The sequence below is a fragment of the Tyto alba genome, unplaced genomic scaffold, assembly GCF_018691265.1.
Source record: "Tyto alba isolate M040663 unplaced genomic scaffold, T.alba_DEE_v4.0 Super-Scaffold_14, whole genome shotgun sequence".
In the NCBI taxonomy this organism is placed as follows: Eukaryota; Metazoa; Chordata; class Aves; order Strigiformes; family Tytonidae; genus Tyto; species Tyto alba.
This window is the reverse complement of record NW_024881276.1, coordinates 59,747,784-59,765,832: the sequence shown is the minus strand read 5'-3', so window position 1 is coordinate 59,765,832 and position 18,049 is coordinate 59,747,784. Positions and strand designations below refer to the sequence as shown.

The window sequence follows — 18,049 nt, the reverse complement described above, 5'->3', positions numbered from 1 at the left end:
ACACTTCAGTTCTACCTGCTGTGAGTGGTAAAGGGACGGAAGAGGAAAGCCAACAAGGGAAGTGCTAAAAAACAGTACAATGGCCTTTTATATACATATATATTTATGGCTCATTGTAATTTATGGCCTGATTTGGGGCTTTGGGTTTCCAACACGACATCTGGAATTTTTGTAAAGTTTTAGAAACAGCTGAAAAGAGGACTCTCAACATAAAATATAAATAGCAACAAACAATGCTGGGAATGGGGTATAAAACATAGATTAAAAAAGTAGAAATAAAAAAAAAAAATAATTCAACCCATAGTTTCAATCCAAGATTAGATGGGCTCACTGGAAAACTACATTCCATTTAATTGAACATCCTCCTGAACTACTATAGAAGAGTTGGTTATTTTTAAACAACACATTTTTTTCCTTTTAATATACTTGTCATCAAAAATAATGAGCATTTTTTTATTTTGCTATTTGGCAGCACCATTTTGGAAATGTCTTTTATTTGCTCCTATAATATCTCTTTTGGAACAATGATATTTCCTGGGAAAATAACCATGCGGCTTTTGGTGAGGAAAATGCTCTAGGCTACTGAAAGACAAAAAGAGGAGATCGTAAACATATGGAAAGGAAAGCAATTGATGCAAACTGCAGAAAAGAGCACATGAGAAAACAACTTCTCTTTATGGGGGAGAAGAAGAAGAAGACTTGCTCAAAAACTAAGCAAAGAAATTAAAAAGTGAGGTTGGACTAATTTAAAAAGTCAGGTTGGAATGTTGAGTCAGATGGACATTTCTTTGCAAAAATATTTCATATATGTATTAAGCAAGTATGGCATATATAGTCCTAGTTCTCATATAGTAGAGCTAAGATGGTAGTTTGCAAATAGCAGTGTTATTTTGAAACAGGGTGCATACTCACATGACATTAAAATAAGTCACAATACATTCTGCAAAGCAATGTGTTTATGTTTTGAACCTGATTTTTAACAAATAGGCACTAGTATTATATAGATGATTGGTAGGAATAAAGGGAGTGAAGCACTCAATCAAATGGCTCAAGAAGAGCTCTGTGGATTTCAAAGAAGATACAGCAACAGTACTTTAGGGTGTCCTCATTGATTACATAAGTACAAGCATCTCTGTGAAGGAATAAAACAGCTATTTATATTTATTCTCTGCACTTTAAGAAATAAAGATATATCTCTGCAGAGGAAATTTAAGGAGACAAAAAGTAACAATCTCTGTTAAAAATGTGATGAAATCACCCCAGCTAAAATTCCTTCCATACCAAGCAAGTGCCAGAAACTCTTTAATAACCCTGAGGTCATGCAGGCTGAGTCTCAGATTTAGTGTTTCTGAGAGACAGTGTCTCCTGGAGCAGTTTACACATCCATGCAGAGGCTTAGAGTTAAGAAGAGGATGGGGGTGAAGATGTCACCTGAAGAACCACCAGCCTCACCTCCTGCCACATGGAAACATTTCTGGAAAATTCATACTGTTGCGGTGGCATGAATGGAAAATGTTTGGCTGATAGTATATGAGAAACTTCCAGCCCCAAGTGACGCAAGAAAGCATTTATCTTCTGTGAGAACCCTACTTGATATGTCATAGGATAGCAGATATTTTGCTGAAAGATGTTTTCAGTAAACTTTGCCAATGATTTAGACAATCTGCCAGTATAATGTACAAATGAGTGCAGGACATTAGGAAGGTTCAGTATGTATTGCTTCCAATCCATTTTGAATATGGAGTCCTTTATGTCTCCCACAGACTTCCAAGTTAGGCTTAAGCAGTAACAGGTCCATCCCTCTAAGGGAGAAGCACAAACGTACCAACAGAGGTTTGTTACCTGGAGACCAGTAGTACACCCAAACCTGATATCCTAGACATGAGCTGATTCAAAATAATATGAGATAACCTGCTGGGGTTCTGTGAGGAGCACAAAACAGAGAGTCGATCTGAGCGTACAGAGCAGCTAAGACATTTGCTCTCTGCTTCAGGAGCCCAGTGATGCAGGGAAAAAGTGATACTTATCTGCTTCCTCTAGCTCAAATTATTCCACCTCAAAGGGTTGTAGAGGGTAAGCCTGAGTAGGGGTCACTATGTTTAGGACATTTGTTTTCCTAGTGATGCCTAATCACTTTATCCTTCAGTAAAAAGCAAGATTACGCTTCACAAATCACAGTAAGATCCTTCTGTATATCTACCTATGTGCTGAACCATTGACCAAAAGTCTTACATCTTCTCTGAAGGCCTAAGAAAGTTAAGGTAAACTATACTGGGAGTCTGAAGAGACTGGACCTAGGGAAAAGCTTCCATTGTGGAGTCCTCCTCCTGAAATGAGGTACTGAACTACACATTTGAATCTAAAGAGACTGGTTTAGGCCACATCATCTCTTTTTGGTTCAGGCACTCAGAAACTCTGTGAATCCCCTGAAGCAGTATGGTAAATGGCCAATAGATGGCACTTGGCTTGATGCTGTCCCTACATCATTCCAGCATTTCCTGGACAGCCTTTCAAACTGGGCATGTGGCTGGAGCCTCCGGGATCCCTAAGAACTGACTGGAATTGCATGCTGCAGAAAATTAAATATCAAAGGCTCAAGCCCCCTCTCACTGATTTTAAGCTGATATCACTCCACTGACTTTACAGATTTCTGGAGGGTTATTTTGACAATGATGGAAGTGTAAGGAGAACCACAGCCTTGGATATAATTTGCCATGCTGGCACAAATCAAAAATTGCAAAAGGAATTCATTAATTACTGATAAACCAGTATCTACCCAACCATGCAGTACCACAGAAAGGATAAAACAGCTTATTTTTCTTCCAAGGACTATTATTTTGTCCCCTGAATTACCCCCAAAATAGTGCACAGAACAGAAAGTACCTCTCCTTCCTCTAATTTTGGAAATGAGAGAGGGACAGTCACTACTGTTGCTGCTCTTAGTTCAGTCTCAGTAGGTACTGAGATAGGTTTTGTGTGTTTTTCAGCCTTTCCTGAGCTAAGCTCTCCTGAATGGTGTCATCCAGTTGGAGACACTGGAGTTCATTCCAGACCCAGAGAACTCAGGAGAATTGAAGTACATCTGACTTATCAAAATCATCCCTAGTGACATCCAGCTCTATAAGACTCTGTGACTCTTAACTAGAGTTCTCTACATGTGTTGGGATTCCGAATTAATCAGGAGACTGGTATCAACATCTTTAAGTGATCAACATACAGGGTGAACCAGTCTCAATATGTAGTAATTAATTGTGGCAGGTGGCATCTAGCACAGCTCAAGCCACTCTGCTGCACGTACTTGCTCACAATGAAAGAAGATGAAAAGAAGAACTGGGTTTTCCTCTGGCATTCAAACTGGGAACTTGGCTTTCTTCATGCATCAGCCTCAGTGGGGTGCAACCTTGTTAAGCTCAAAGACATTACTTCTACTTTACATTGGAGTAAGCAGAGGGGAATTAGGGACTAGCTGCTGAAGCTCCAACGAAATAGAACATGTCTGTGAACACCCTGAGGTGCAGATTGTGACTGGTACTACATATTGTGTCTGACTGAAGGACAAACCGAAGGATTTCCGAGGAAGTTAAGCTTCCTATCATTTCTTCTAGCTCCAAAGTGACAAGATAAGATTATTTGCCTTTCCTTAGAGGTGCCTTGTACAAAAGCCCACATGCTGAATTCAAATTCCAGGTGCATGGAAGTGCAGAACCCCCAATGCAGTAGCTTTCATTCATAGTTAGAAAACATTCTCAGACTACTACTGTAGGAATGTTGGTTCTATGGTCCCATGCTAGGTTGCAATCTGTGCCACTTTTGACAGGTGTTAGGCCAGAAGCAATTAAAGTAGTTTTATGGGTTTCTCTTGCTGGGGTAGAGTACAGTCTTTGAGAAATGATACTTCAAAACCAAGCTCATCCATTGCTGGCAACTAACAAAAGTGGTAGTAGATGTAACTGAGGTTTCTAAACCTACAGTATTCCACTGGACTTCCAGTTGAGACAGTCTCAGGTCAAAATGTTCCTCATTGCTTTTACGGGCACCCATGAACTTGTACTTTCTGATTTTACCTACTTTTCTCTACAAGGTCTTCCCTGTCACCTGTCTCCTTGAAGAAGGACCCCTCCTACTGCACCATAGCTGTTGAGATGAACATCTCCAAAGCTCCTGCTGACTGCACAATTTGTATCACTCTGGCTCTTTCATTTCCCCCTTCTCTTCTAAAATCACCCATTTCCACTCTTGCTTGTTCCTTATGTTATTTTTTTCTGTTGTTTCCACTGATTATTTCTGCTGTTCTGTGGAGTGATGTATAGCCAGAAGAAAACACAGACATTTTGGTCTGTGTAGAAGGACCAAATAACCACAAGGGAATGCCAGAGGCTAACTCCTCCAGACTAATATATTCTCCCCAGAGACAATATAAAGTTCCTAAAATACTGTCCTTTGTTAAAGACAACTTCCTGGACAAACAGGCTGACCAAGTGTTTTTGACCATGGCACTTGACCTGATTTGTCAAAAAAAAAGACAGGCTTTTGCAAGCACTGTATTCCAAGGAGCTAGAAACTGTCTAATGTAACATTACTGAAAAAGTCATGGAGAAGACCCATGGACTCAAAATGCAAAAAAACTCCTGAAGCATAACTCTCTTTCACTGCCACTGTGCAAAAAGGCTGTTTCCCATCTACTGCCCTGTTGGATGTCTTCCTATCATCCCTTCTTACCACACTGACCACATACTCAGCTATTGCAGTTTAACAGTGTTGGACCTGGAGGAGAGGAAATTTCTCAGCACTTTCAGCAACCTCTGTGCCTACCAACAGGACCACAGGGTCACTTTCAGTGTACCCAGGGATACCGTGGCCATTGCTGAGATTACAGAAGAACATTAAAATAGTTCATATTTTTTCTTTCTTAATCCCTTTCCCATTTCTACTATCTCCAGATCACTCTTGAAATCCTCAGTTCATAATTTCTTTTGAACCACAAATTCCCAGGCTTCTTGTTGGCAGATAAGAAAGAAAGCACCATTCTCACAAGCATGGTGACTCTGAGGTCAGCATCCCCGCTGAGTGCCCCAAGATGATGGAAAATAACCCCAACCAGCTTCCTGCACCAACACTATGTGTCCTGGGATCAGAGCCCTCATACACAAAACAATGAGCTCCTATTGCCAGACTTCTTTCTTCAACTCAGCTGCCTAGTTTTCCTCACGTACATTCCCTGCTTCTTCATCAGTCTGGTACAAGAGGCAAACCGGTATGTGAGACATTAAAAGACATTAATTTTCTTAGCAACTTCATACATGAATCTTCAGCAGAATTTTCTCTGCAGCTGGAGCACAGCAGGGATACTGCTCCCCTTATTTAACCAATAAAACAAAAAGAGCTCATTTTAGTCCTTGGCCATATCATGCAGCTCATGCACTCAATAAATATTTTACTCCAAGGTATCAAAGAATTCAAACTACAGGAGGGAGAACAATGACAAAAAGCTTATACACATAAAACACCACCTACCCAGAGAAGCTCAAAAAACTTTATATTTTTTTCTTTTTTTCTCTTTTTTCTTTTTTTTCTTTTTTTTTCTTTTTTTTTTTTTTTTTTTTATTTGTATACGTGTAGATATCTAATGTAGATCCTGTCAGCTTCCATTTGCATAAATATTTCTCTTGTGTGGAATGTGGCAGCTGTTACAAGCTGTTAGGGGTTTGGGTTTTCTAAATGTTTATTTTTGTTTGCAATGTTTGTGAACATTTAGTGCAACAGGTGGTCCTTCCCTCTCCCCTGCAGACAACTTGCTGGCAATAAGGATCTGCAGACTACAAAGAAGGTACAAAAACCTGGATGTGGGGGATGTCACTGTTTTGGGTTTTTTTCTATGAACTCAGCTGAAATTAACAGAGTGGACACCTTGCTTTTGCTGCTGGTTGCAGACAGATCTCATGGTTCTTTTTAGATTTCTAATTTCCAAACTGACTACCGCCACCCCACAAAATCAGCAGCATAGGAACCATGCATATAGCAATGTGACATTACTAGAATCCAGATACAAAATGTAACAACCCTATGAAAGTGAAAGAACAGAAACTCATTAAGTCCAAACAGTTTGGAAGAGTGGAAGTTCATCTGGTAATGGCATGGTGGCTGCTGGTGCAACTACGCCAGGTATATAACTGTTTCCCCCCAGTAATATCTGGGCAGAAGCTAAAACAAAGATCCCAGCAACTTCAGAATTACACAAGAAGTCCAGCTGTGGCAAAGACAGCAGGAGCAGCAGAGGTGGAGCAGGCTGGAGTCCAACAGAGCCACGCAGATTACAGTGGTTGCATTTTACACAGCTGATCCCGCAATTGCTCTTGCTGTAGGCAAAGGTTTCTAAACCTTTCCTAGGTGATTGTAACCATATGCACATGCTGCACACAACAAATAGCACAAAGATAGTTCTGCAGGTGTTCTTATATGTTGTCTTATCCCCCTGAACTGTTTTCCATTCATTGACATACCCTACTACGTTAATCATGCCTTTTTTTCCAGCATTAGGCCCATTATCAACTATGTACACCTAGAATTTGTAACCTGTTTATTACTGATAGTAGAGTCATAGAATGGGTTGGGTTGGAAGGGACCTTTTAAAGACCATCTAGTCTCCCAATAATAATTATTACTACATTACTGACTACAAGTTGCAACCAATATCAGGATTTATTGTTCTGGAGACAGTACAAGCTTGTCCAGACCAAGAGCTTCATCTATACTCATGCTACATTGCAATCTTGGACAGCCATAAGAAGCATCCAGGTAATTGATTGCCAGCTTAAGACCCTTTTATGAAACCACAGCAACACGAAATAGCATTAATATCAGCAAGACTTGAAAAGACAAAACTATAAAATGTTGTATAGATGGGAAAATTTGGCATAGACAAATAAATAGACCTGATACAATCACAAGTGAAATCAATGAGAGACAAGATGATTCTGAAGTGAAGAATTCCTCTGGCACTTTAACCTCAAGGACTTCTCCATCCTCCTGAATTATGATTTTATAAAGTGTTTTTGTAAGATGGCTTGAGCCAGCAAAGCTTGTAAAAAATACTCAAGCTGATGACTGCCCTTACCAAAACAAAGACTGAGTATAAGGCCAGTATGACATGGAATTATTACACATCTATACCCCCACGGCAAAAACAACTAGTAGGAGAATATAGAAGCAAACACAAAGACAAAAAAAAACATAGTGGATTTGGCTCTAAATTCAAGTCTTGCATCAACTTGACTGTGTGTTGCAAAGAACTAACTGCCTCTGCCTTGGCTTATTCTATGTAAGACTCAACAAAGGGACACAAGACCCAGCAAAGAAAAAAATCTCCCTGATTCACTGGTATGCTCCAGCTGCTCTGCTCCACTCCAGAAATGCAAAACAGCTGTAAACCTGGTTTAACCAGCAAGTTAAATTGGGTTTATGGCTTCTCAGTATTGGCAAAGAAGTACAAAGCAGTTGGAGTTTACTAGTATACTTAGCCCTGGGGGTTTGCCCTCAAAAGTTAACTCTTGCTCCAGCCAGGAGAAAGAATATCAGCCACCGTTAAACTTTAAAGTAATTTTTTATCTCAAAATCTATGGTATTTTTTAAGAATGCCGAGAAAAAGAAAACTTACACATTTTGCCAACATACAGTTTATGACTAGACATTCAAGAGGCCAGCTCCAGTTTTGAGCTGTATCAGCTAAAAATGGAGATGCTGGCTGCTGTACTCTGAAGTCATCCTTGGCAAATACAGATTCTCATTACAGAAGTGTAATCTAGGTAACCGAGACTGTTCTGAGTAAAGTCACAGTATAGGATTTCTTTGTAGACTTCATACCCAATCCCACGATATTGTCTCAGAAAAACTGCTTGCAGGTCATCAGTCTGTGCTTTAGACTATCCATCACAACTAAAAATATCCCATCAAATGGATGTCAACCAAAAACCTGTTCTACAAACTCTCCCATCTCTGGTTTGTTTAAAAGTATTTTATAAGCATAACCTTTCCCCAGCAGAAGATTCTGGCAGTCATATTTCAGAAGAACAAACTCCACTGGAGTAGCAAAATTTGAACTTAGTGTTTGATGTTGCATTATTGTCTTCTGGAGAGCAAAAAATAGCTTGGGTCTTCAGTATCTCACACTAGCTCTGAGGAAAATGCAATTTGAAATTTCAGTGTAGAAGAAACCAAGAGATTCCTAAAATTCTCTGAGGAGATTCTGTGCAGCTGTCAATCAGAATTGCCTTAGGACAAGGAATCACCAGCACAGCCTCACAAAATGACTGCTCAGTAGCAAATGTTCAGAAAGCCCATACTTAAAATGGTAAAGGGCTTAAAAAGAGCATGTAGAAAAATAAGATTCAGTTGCATCAGCAGACAAAATAAAAGAGCATAATATTCAAGAAAATGCAGAACAGAGAACGGCAACCCTTAAAAACATGAGAAGTACTAGGGAGAAAGTGGGATGTTATTAAAAGAAGAGGGAGGTGAAATTGATGACAACTTTAATCTGGCCAAGATCCTGCACTGTACAGACTACAAAGAATCTGTCTGGCCAATGTCCAAGAGCTTGTGTAAAATTAAAGACTGGAAACACACTTGAAAGTTAGGGAAAGCTAAAAAAAATAAGAGACCAGGCATTAGATGCATTATATGCTGTAACCCATAAACATAGAGTCATTATTCTTATAAATAAAACCATACAACAAATATTTAGAGATCAACATAAACCAAAATTTTGGCTCTAAATGACCACAAATTGTGCAGGAGTTTGAAACTAGATCCCAGCTCTGTGGCAGGCCCTTCCCTAACGGGAGTGGGCACAAGCTCTGGGACACTCTGTTTCTTGATTCTGTGGCTTGGACTTCTCTCTGACAGCCAGGAAAAAAAAAAAAAATCATTCTTAAAAAAGGAAAACATGACACAAGATTAATGCTGCAGAGATAACTATTATCTCTGAGACCAATGCGAAATTGATAAGAAATTTAAAATGACTGCAAAGTCCATAAAAAATTGCCATCTTTCTGTAGGTATGAATACAGCTCAAACAAATGAAGATTAACATTTTAAATATTTGCAAGATGGTATTTGGTGGCCTACAAACCACAAAGAAGGAGACATTACATATGTTCCCCTATACCATGGCGGTTATCACCACAGCAGTATCAGGGAGCCAGCTGGCACCTTAATAACAAGAAATGTTCAACCCTTTCCTGAGTCCTACAGAGCTCTTGGCACTGTTGTCAAATGGCAGTGAGTTCCACCGTGTAACTGTGCACACAAGAAGAGGAAGAATCCTTTTTCACTTTAAAATGCATCGCCTTTTTAATATGAGTGTTCATTTGCTGCAGTGTTATGATGAGATAAATACCAATCTACATATTGCTTGTGTTCCCTTTCTGAACAAAACCATCTCAAGAGGGAATCATTAGGAAATTTCCATGGAAATGGTTTTACAAGAAAAATGCAGCTCCATTAAGCTGAAGTTTTAAGTTTAAATTGTTCATTTTGTTCACAATCTACAATTTTCTTTGGGGAAAATAGTAATTATCAGGCTAGTCCTGTTGAACTGATGTTTGGGTTTGTAATAGTTCAACAAATCATTAAACTATTTTTTTTTCATCCACATCCTACATTAGCCAAGTCATCCTTCAAACCCCCCACACCCCTTTCTGAATCAGACTGTGAAAGACTATCTGCCCTAGTACAATTTTGATTGCCATATATCTAAACTTCTTGACTGTAATCTAAATCCTTTCAGATTTTATTCATAACAAAGCTCCCCCTTGACTCTAAGCATTTCAATTACTCACTCTCTGAATTTGTTCTATTTTTATTACATCCATGCGTGCACACACACACAAAGACACATAAGTATATGTGTGGGACTGAATTCTTAAAATGTCTTTGGCTTTTAAATCAGTGATCTGCCATTGGCTCACGTAGTAGAAATAATAGTATTTTCAATGGTACTTTCCATTGGGAAGTTTCATGCAACCTAGTGTTCTGCTTGCTGTTTTGATCACCTCTACAGAGTGACCAGATGTTTTTACTAAAGAATGAGCCTGGGGCATTTTTCACAAGTGATAAACATATTCTTACTTTTATTTGCTTCACTTACAACTCACTTGCATCCAAATCAGCCAATTTTCCTGTCTCTGACTATGTAGCCATGCAGGTAGGCTTGAGAGAGAAGATTCTCCAGAAACACCTGAGCACTGTGCTGATTTTTTTTGACTTCTAACGTTTCAAGACTGGTCCAGGAACATAAAAAATTACTTTTAAAAATCAGAGAACAGGGGATGGAGTTGGTATGAGTTCACGGTGACAGAACCACAAGAGATTGAATAGGTTATAGCACTGCCTTATGAGAGTATGGTGCATGGACTTGGAAAGGATGTGTTAGGAACTTCAATCCAGCCTATGTTATGAAAGGCAATCGTGTCATATAAAAACAATATAATTTGAAATCTGAAATATCAGACACACATGCCAAGCCATAAATGGAATCTCCCCTTCAACTACACTAAGAAGTTACCTCATATCAATTTGAAAAAATTAACAGTCTTAAAATAATCGAGCAACTTGCAAAACTGAATGATTCTTAGGATGAGGTTATTCAAAGAAAGTGTTAAAACTGTAAAAGTTTTCAAAGTTGAAAAAGCTGATGCTTCACTCCACATCCATGGGATTGGTACCAGGCACTGATGTTTAAGAACATCTTAATGATTAAACCACTACCTAGATGAGCTGGAATATTGATGTAGGCAGCACATCACCAGCTGCTGTAGTTGACAGAAGACAGGGAAGGGAAAGCTGAAAGAGACCTAGGGGTGAGAAAGGACGGATGAGAGGACTTCCATACTATATCATTTCACCAGACAGAATAACCCTGTACAATTCTAGACAGTGCATACAAAGACAATGACAGCCAGGCTGTGGCTGCATTTAGCAACCAGGGCCTGTAGCTAGAGACTCCCATTTAACGTACAGCAAAGGAAGGAGACACTGAGTTACATTCTTCCTCAATCCAGCAGACAGGCAGGAGGAGGAAGGGATGGGGGACAGAGCAACACAAGCTTCATGTCCATGCTCAGAGGTGGCACAACAGCAAGTATAAATTGTTCCCCTATGGAGCAGCAGTGCAACAAGGAATGAGATCATGGCTGAGAGAGACTCCAGGCCCTCCCCAGCTCCACCACAGCAATTAAATTAAATTAACCCTACTCAAAAGTCAGACAGTCTGGACAGTCTGAATATCAGATCTTGAACACCAACCATTTCACTCTGCAGGTCTGCTTCTGTCAGGCTGCATAACTTGTTAGTGCAGATGTTGCCAGCAACTGAATTATGTAAAAGATGAGTATTCTAAAATCCCACAGCTTCCACATACTTCCACAGAGAAACAGCAGCACTAAACTGATGGCTTAGCCTGGAGGATCAGTCTCAGCACATGTATTTTTCCTTTCCCCTTAACATCTATGCTCCTTGGATGTGTATTTGTGGCTTGGCTTTTTCTCTTTTCTCTTGCTAACTGTCTTCATCTCAAGCTCCCAAAGTCACATCCTGACACACTCTGCCAACCGCAATCCCACACGTCAAAGGCCCTGCAAGCAGTCACACGTACTGATTCCAGGAAGCACACATTGCTGGACTTCGTTGCCTTCCACTGAGCCACCCTGATTTATACCTGCTGAGGCTATGGTCCCAAGTGTAATAACACCTACACTGCACAGTTGTCCCACATGTGTATAACCTATTATCCAAACAACACATGCACCAGCAAGCATGCACACACATATTCCAACATCTGGTGATCACAAGCTAACTGTAATAACTCCATGAACTTCATTCATCTTTACAAAACTCACAAACACTTAATTTGTACAACCACTGAAGAGGTGCATAACCTTTTCCACTTCACTGAAAGAAGTATGTGCTCTTAACCTGGCATTCACAGTCACATGCACAGAAATACAACCAACTACTTGCACTTACTCTTAAAGTACGCATTTGGTTCCTTCTGAATAACAGGGCAGGAATGGCTCTTGACGTAAACGCTTCACAGGTGTTGCACATAATGTGTATACAGATATACAACTCTCTATTTCTCAGTCATACCTGTATGTTTGCCTACATGTCCTTACCTGCTATGAGGCTCACTTTTCCACTTTCTGAATTCATGACAGAATAAAACTGATAAAAGGAAATGAAGAATCACATCCAAATATCCAGCAATCTGTTAACTTAAAAACATCCCACTGCTTAATACTAAAATTGATACTTGCATAATTCAGCATTTCCTGATGTTGGAAATTTCCTGTCCATTTTCCTTTGTTTCTCTCATTCACATCTAATCTAAATATTATGTTCAAGGAGAATGTGGGTAAAAACTTCTGATAGTTTGTGTTTGATATTTTATGAAAAATACTTTAATTCAGAATGCTTGTGCTTGCCTGGCTCTCAGTTCAGTGCACTGGAAACAATGGGATGCCCCACTGTGATGTTCTTAGCAAACTCTACCTTACAGCAAAATATGCTGGGAAGTATACAGTCTGGAAGCATTGAAGTTTCAAAGGTCTCAGGTTTGCCTGATTCCCCCACCAGCAATGTCAATGCATCAGTGGTGACCTCAGAAACCTATTGGCTTCTGTGACCTCAGACAGCATCCTTTATGGATGTCAAAAACAGGGCTAGTAATTTTCTGTGTGTATGGATACCCACACATTTTCAACCATGCAGAACTAAACTATTTTGTAACCCATTCTTTTAAAACCTTTAAGAGCATGTACTACGCTTGGGAAATTATATGCATATTTTGAGTTTATTGAGGTTTTTTTCCAACCATGTATAAAAAAAGTTGGGCTTTTTGACAGTAGGAAGAATGGTTTGCTGTATTTTGCTTCCATATCTCAAGTGTGCAAAAATCCTTGAGAGCTAAATAAACATACTTTAATACAACGGCAGTTTCTCAGGGTTCTGGGTGTCTTAGAATATCAGCTCTGAATTATGTGGTTTGTTCCACGCATCTCACTGTGCTGTTAATGATGAAACTGAAGGGTAAATGTAGTGATAATATCATTCACCATTTCATTAATAAACAGATACACAGATAATGTATTGAATTTGCAATCTCCTTGTGCCTCCCAAAACCCCCTGTTCAACCTCACCCTGACAACCATCATTAGATCTCGCACACTGAGACACTCCTCCTGCATGCAGGGGTTTCCTTCACAAACAACTGTGGCACAGAGAAAACTGATAGTGTGCTACCACAGAAAATACACAGCATAGAAAGTCAAAATCGTTCACACTAGAGTCCAGAGATGGAAGGACACCCATGGACACCAACACACAAAGAATTCAGTAGCTGCGAGTCCTACCAGTGCTTGTTACCATTTAGTACATTCCACACAACAGGTCTTAATGAAAAAGCATGTGACTTTTCTGACGTACAGATGATACCTCACATCCTTACCAGATGCTATTGTAGATTTATCTTACTGGTCAGCTCAAGAAGAGCAGAGAGGCAAAGCAGAGGTTTAACTGTTACTGGGGTTTCATATTGAGTGGGGTATAAGTGCACAAGCAGTCAATTAACACATCCTTTACTGGGTCTCTAAACTTATTATTTCATCAATTTATTAACTCTGGTGCTTTTATGCATCTTCCCATGCCCTCCTTATTGCTGAAATGCAGCCATCTGTGGCTCAAAAGTTCCTTTCAGTCCTTCCCAACCAACATCATGAGGTGGTTGGACAGAAGCACTAAACTAATAAGAGACTCACGAGTTCTCATGGGGGAAAAAAGAAGACAAAGATAGTTTAAAAAAAACATACTTTCCTCCCCCTCTCTCCACCTTCTTTTCAATCATACTTCTGTCACCTTCTTGTGTGGTAAAAATTGATGTGGAAAGCAGCCCAAGCTTGTCTCTAATGCTGCTGAGCTTGACCATGTGGCTACAAGAGGAGGCAACAATTTCCTCTCCTAGTACAGTTGCGAAGCCCCACAGTGATGCTTCAAAGTGAAACTGTGACTCAGCCCTCCCAGCCTGGAGCCCTGCAGGGTCTGAGAAGCAGCTGGGCTGCTCTTCAGCGAGATGTGTTGTGGAAGGCAGAGGAGAGGGAGGGAAAGGAAGAAAATAAGGATAAAACAGAAGTTAAACAAATGTATAGAGTAAGAAAGGAGAAGGACGAGGCTGGGGATTAGGACAGTTTATTGGAATTGGCTTCTTGACATCAAATGCTGTAAAGAGAAGCATTATAAACCCGTACCTTACACCTTATCACAAAACACCCAGCAGAAAGAATGACAGTGAGCCAGGCTGATGTCCTCAACACCATACAATTCTTTCCCTCCCTCTCCACAGCTCTTGTCAGACAATCTTGATTTCTACAGCTGGCCTCAGGTCTAATCTGCTCAAGCAGATCAGATTACTTCTTCCTCTGTGTGTCAGGTGAGTATGGACCTCTTAACCCATCTCAGCAGCTTGCTTGCCCACTTTCATTTCATGGTGGAGGAAAACATGAACATAAGAGAGAAATGTGGGGTTGCTTCAAGAGGACACCCTTTGTTGCATGAAGCACCCAGAATCCTGACTGGAGAGTCTGGCATTTAGGTGTAAAGAAACCAGCCTTTTACCCACCTGTAGACTCCTTCTTCTCCCAGCCCTGAGCAGACAGCATGTCTCACAACACTCCTCACTAACAACACAGTACAGTTGCAAGTAAGTTCCAATGAGGCATAAAAGTAATTAAATAAATAAATAAAAATCAATATATAAATAAATAAATAGATAAATAAATACAGAAGTGGCTGGCTGAAATTAAATAGCTATTTCTCTGGCTGAACCTCAAGGCATCTTTGCAAAATGCCAGTTTTGCAGCCACGGGTATCTTTTTGCTGCTAAAATACATCAGGATATTTACAGAAAGGTAAACTAATGCACTTTGGCAGCCTCACTGGAAAATAGGAGCAATGAGTTTCCCACAGAAGGTGGCAAAGCAAATCCAACATCACATCTATCACATCCTCTGCCTCTCCATTACTTTCTCTGCAACCATGTCAAGCCCCTCACAAGCTCACTATATCAAGTATTTTACAGAAAGACAGATAACTTCCTGTTATGTATGTTACTCTAAAAATTATGCCTTTCTTGCAAAGAAGACGCAGCTAGAGAATAACCAATTCCACCATTTACTGAGTGGGAGGAATGGAGAAGATCACATCCATGAGACACGCTTTGTGTAATAACTGGTGTTTCTAAATCCAGTGAGGCATGTCCATGTGGACTTACAGGCCATAGATACTTTTGGTTTACTTAGATAGCAAGCATGGCACTGGCTTTGGTTTTCTCTTGAGTAAAGGATACCTTACACTGATTGACAATCAAAAATAATCAGTACAAACCTGCCTTGCAGAGAAGCCCTTAGAGCACAAAGCAAGTGTCCTGTGCAGGATATTTCTAGGGCAACCTATGGTGTCCCACCCATCTCCATCCCACCCACCATCCACTCCATCCCACCCACCTCCACTGCACTCATCCAGCCTCACACCCCCAAAACTTGTACTTCTTAGGCCCCTTTTGTTTCAAGCAGCCAGTGGCCATGCGGCTTTCCCTGGAGGGACAGGTGGCAGAGCGCTCTCCACTCCACAGCAGAGCCAGGAAGCACACGCTGTCCCCACCACTGAAACCTGATTTTCATTCGGGAAAGGTTGTGACCAAGAGAGTTCACTCATTCCAGGAGAGACCACAGTTTTCTCTTGCGTGTAGCATGGGGCACATGCACCAGCGAACACCTCCTGCAACCAGCCAATTGCTTTTCAGCTCTGAACATGGCATCATGCTGTTCCCTTGCTACCCTGCACGTAACCCATTATACAACAGTAACTTCTGTCAGCTATACATAGAGAAAGAAAATTAAAATATATGCCAGAGGGTGCTACAAGACAGCTGTTCCTGCCATTCTGTAAAGGCACTGTTCTGCTGTCATTTTGCAAGGCTCCCCCTCCTTTATGAAACTCATACAACTCAAATTTCAAAGTCTTTCTAGACAGATTTCAGCAAGTCCACACAAAGCTTTGTTTAGAGGTTCGCCACAAGACTTCTCAGCAAGAGCATACCTCTGCCCTGGCACCCAGTAAGTGTCCGAGTCCTACCCATGAGGTACCACAGGAAAACCTCATCTGACTGGGAAGAAAGTCACCCTTAGAATTCACCTTCCAAAGTTTTGCCCTGACATAGTTTACTTAGCCTGCCACACAAAATATTTATCATTTACCAGGCCAGAGATTCAAATGCTGTAAAATGGCTAGTGTGAATAGCTTTTCGTAAGCATCACATCTGCCATGGAGCAATTTTGACCCTGGTAGGAGCTCTTACATGAGAGTGTCCTGGTTTGGGGTACTCGGGCAATCATTATGTTAAACCCCAAGAACTACACAGAAAGAGAGCATCTCTGTTGCAGGGGACAAGACTGAGCAGCCAGTTTGTGCAGTAGAAGGAGGAACTGAGACTCATCAAAGTCATCTTAAAGAAGGACCACCGTGCATCCATGAAGTTGGGGATAACTGTTATACATCCTGAGCTGGGTTTGATCCACATTCTGATCTGGTGCTGAAGGACTCTGTAACCCAATACCTATGTCCTACAGATCTGCTGGTCCTAATGCTGAATTTTCAAAGCTGACACTAGCTTTGTGGGAAGAAATTGACTGAACCAAAGCTGAGATTTTAAGAGCCTACCCAGTGGTCTTCCATTCTCTGTGCATAACAGACAACACCATCTTCAGGTCCAAATGCTCTGTTTGCCACCCACTTACCTTTAAACGAACTCTGCATACATGCAAATAAAACACCTAAGACAACATTCACGTGTTTATAACACAAAAATATACTAATAATTGCTGTAGGAACATTACACTTTTTTTTTTTTTTCACATAATTGTACATTTTTATCAAACTCAGGAGGACAGGAAGAGTAGCAGTGCTTAAAGCAAAAATGTTTAAACTTACACCTTCTTTATTCTAACTCTTAGGGCAAAACAGACAGGAGAGCAAATAATAGGTAAGAAGTATGTTGCTACTCTTTACATAAACAGGCCAATACTACATTTTGCAATGACTGAAGCATAAATGTACTGGTAGAAAATAGTGAGCATCAAATGTTTAGTTTCTACCCCCAGGCTAGTACTTAACATCAAAATGAGCAAACATAAAGTCCTATTAAGACTGCCAGTCAAGAGTTCAAGGCAAACTTTTAAGTGTAAAAAAGAACTCTCAGGTCTATATCTGAGTTAAAGAATTAGTTGCTTTTTCATGTAACAGTGATAGAAGCATCAAGAAAAGCCATGTGTAGGTCACCTTGCAGAGGGTAGTTCACAGTACATGGCTATTAGACAAGAAAATAATTAAACAAAAGTAAATGTCTTCTCTGAAGTGCTCCTTCTAGAAGACTGCATGAAAAAAAGAATGAGACAGAACTTGGCTAGGACAGACATCTCCATTTCCAATTCTACTAGATGCCCACCCTCTCTGTGAGATCTGTGATGAGCCACTGCCAAGATAGAGGTGTGAGATCCTGGCTCATAAGAAGGGCTGGAGCTTCCTTCAGGTTTCCTGCATAACACATTTCTCTACAGGGCTCTGAGAAGTCCTTCCTCTCTGACTTGATTTCTTAAAAACCATGTACAGCCAGTAGCCTGTTTCTGCATTGTGAAACTGATGCAGCATAAGCAAAACCTGTGCCTTTTTATGATAAGTCCATAAGATTTGTCAGCACCAGTATTGATAAGATTTGTCAGCACTGGCGTGTTATTCACTGCAAAATCATTTTTTCTGTGACTTAACACAGTCTTGCCACAGTTACATTTCTGTAAAACAACATTGTGAGAATAAACTTCCCACCTTGTCCCCTCACCTCTTTGCTGTATCACATCCCTCCACTCTCTTCTACTTTTTTAGTACCTCATACAAAATTAAAAATCTTCTCCTTTCAGGGACCTGCTCAACTTGTTCTGTTGTCCCC

At 40.4% G+C, this 18,049-nt stretch overlaps 1 protein-coding gene across 1 annotated transcript in view; it reads right to left on the bottom strand.

Annotated features, from left to right (window-relative positions):
- The window catches only part of TBX15 (T-box transcription factor 15), a 99,690-nt gene that overhangs the window by 40,674 nt on the left and 40,967 nt on the right, over positions 1-18,049 (bottom strand). The window lies entirely within an intron of this gene.